Source organism: Callithrix jacchus, chromosome 4, assembly GCF_049354715.1.
Source record: "Callithrix jacchus isolate 240 chromosome 4, calJac240_pri, whole genome shotgun sequence".
Lineage (NCBI taxonomy): Eukaryota > Metazoa > Chordata > Mammalia > Primates > Cebidae > Callithrix > Callithrix jacchus.
The window spans coordinates 102818647-102821553 of record NC_133505.1 but is presented as its reverse complement, the minus strand read 5'-3'; the positions used below and the strand labels follow the sequence as shown (position 1 = coordinate 102821553).

The 2907-nt window shown below is 38.1% G+C and overlaps 1 protein-coding gene across 1 annotated transcript in view; it reads left to right on the top strand.

Moving 5' to 3' along the window:
- Nucleotides 1-2907, top strand: part of GPR63 (G protein-coupled receptor 63) — a 95382-nt gene that overhangs the window by 11522 nt on the left and 80953 nt on the right. The window lies entirely within an intron of this gene.

Below are 2907 nucleotides of genomic sequence, written 5' to 3'. Positions count from 1 at the left end.
GTGCCTGCCACCAACCTGGCTAATTTTTATATTTTTAGTAGAAATGGAGTTTAACATGTTGGTTGGTCAGGCTGGTCTCAAACTTCTGACCTCAGGTGATCCACCCACCTCAGCCTCTCAAAGTGCTGGGATTACAGGCGTGGGCCACCACATCTGGTTTGATAGAATGTCTTTTTAAGCAGACACCCTATCAGTCATGGCTTGAAGGCCATACAGTGCCCCTTCAAACAATTATGAGTATGAAAAATAGCCTCCCCACACTTCCTGCTGTATTAATTTAGGATTTAGAAGGAAGCTGGGAGGGGTTGGCCTAGATTTTGTTCTGGCCTACTTGAAACATCAAAGAATGAGGCAAGGCAATTGGATACAACAGTATTAAAAACATCTGTGGTCAAAAGGTGAAGGTGGAGCAGCAAGAAAATTTATCCTTTATCTTCTGAAAATGGTCCTTCCCCATTGTCAAAGAGAGAAGGAAGGTAGGTTTGTTTTTGGAAAGGAAGATATAAAACGTCAAGAATTTGAAGAAAGTGGTTTGAGTGTTTCCTTGGATTTTCAAGAATCCCATTTGCATACATTAATACTTATTCTAAAAGCAAAAGAGGAAAATGATAATTTTGAGGCAGGGTAAGCTAGGGATGGAGATACAGCTATAAAGGTTTTAAAATAATGCCAATATCTGTAGTAGTCTTGATTTACTTTCACTGATATGGCAGAGAGGATGAAGAAAAGATTAAGCTATTTTCCTCCTCTGGGACTCAAACTCCTCTCTTTCCCAGCAATCTATTTTTCCTTTTCTGAAATTCCAACTTCATGTTTATTTTTTTATTGTAGTATACAATTTAGCTGATCACTTATCCTTCCTCCTTCATCATTTTGTATGCTTGGGACCTAATAAGCATCTTATTTTCAGAAGGATTCCAGAAGAACTGAAGTCACAGAGGCTCATTTCCCTGCTTTACCTCAGAATAACACAGTAATATTACCTAGATATTTCTATTTTTACCCTATAATGAGGACACTCAATCTAAAATTGCACACAGCCCTGAGCTGCTACATTTTTGGTTCAGTTTAACCTGAATAAGGGCTTCAGAGTTTGCTGAAATGAAATTCATGCCATTCCTGTTTCAAGGCAGTACATGGCTTGTTACTCTCAGAATTCAGTGTTTATTTCTCATTGTAATGAAAAAGGCCCTCTGGCTGTCCAACCAGCTGTAATTTTTCACCAGTTCTGAATAAACATTTCAAACCACAATGAGTCATTGTTGAATTTTACGAAGAAAATGGAATTAAAAGACAGAGTAATTTACTGCTGTACTGGCCACCCATTAAAGTTTTTCAACAAATGTGGGTGAAACAAAAAGATGTAAGGCAAAAGATGACTGTGGTTTTTAAAATTGTGGAATAACAACTGAAAAAGATTGATGTTACCCTACTATCCTCCTCTGAGAAAGAAGCAGGCAAAACTTCTGTCCTTGCTGGTATGAGATCTCCGACTCCATGGCAAGAAAACCTGCCATAAAGATGAGGTTGAATCCCCCAAAGCATGGCCTACATTTAACCCAGGGGCTGACCCTGCAGGATCTACCCCTGTCCCACACTCTCCCACCCTCAAAGATGACGAGAGGTTTAGCCTGAAAGGAGGGCAACCCAAGGAAGGTGATCCCTTTATCAAAAGAGGCCTGGGCTCACATCCTCTCTAACCTGCACTTCCTTTTGAGACCCGGAAAGCGGTACCTTGGAGAATGAAACCAGAGCATCAGTAAATTAAGAGCTCTGCTAGGTGTTTTGAAAGATCCTTCTCTGTATCCAACCCTTAATGCCCAGGCATTTGCTTGGGTATTGTCTTCCTGAGTCTCATGAAGTTCCCTGTTTGCCCACTTTAAATCACAGGATACATTTTTCTTAAATAATTAAATGAACATTCAACATTTGAGCCAAAATGAGTCCAGATATATGACTTAATCTTTTGAACTTTTCATACTTTCAAAGCTCTGGTCTTGGGACCAGAAAATGGCTTTTTTTGTTTGAAATTGAATATTTGGCTTATTAGTAGAATTTTGGGAATGATCAAGGAACCTCAGTATGATTAAGGATGGCACAGGAAGGTGGGTTTCCGCAAGAAACGGGGAAAGGGAAGCTAGAAAATTCAGTTAGTAAGCATGGGCTGTGAAGGACATGAAGTTTTTGCAAAACCTGAATGCAAAAGTATTCATTATTACTCCTTGTAGCAGGCACAGTGCCACACATCTTCTAAGCTGCCAGTTTCTCTGCAGCTTCCATGCTTTCTTAGAGGAGAGAAAATTATGCTTAAATTTATATTCACTGGTTGGATTCCTTAAACCACTTTAAATATCAGAGTGGCATTCTTAACATAAACAGAAATGTTGTTCTCGACTGATTATTTAAATGACTTTTTTTACTTTCACAGCCTGGAAATCTTTCAGGGCATTTTGTTTCCAAAAGAACTTTAGAAACTACTAGCATAGATGGTTCATTAAACTAAGATGTGATAAAGAATGAAATCCTTCTAAAATTACCGATTATAAATCATCAGAAAAATGGATGGCTTATGCATATTGAATCTGTGCTTGAAAACATCTTCATATTGCCAGAAGGCTGCGACTCAAATGCAGAGTAGAAAAAGAGATGCAAAATGTCAATCAGAAATGTATAAAAATAATCAGCTTTTTCGGCAGAAGAGTAAACCTGGTCACTGTATTTTGGCTTTTCTAGTATACAACAATACCAACCTTAGATGCTGCAAAAAGACACCTATGGAATGGTTCTAAGCTAAAGAGAAATTCGATTATTTTTAAATAGACTGACATTTACATAAGCTGTTTTGCTTAAAATGGCAATGCCTTGTTTTAAAAATAATGATGCTAGGCTCTTGACAATTATTTGATT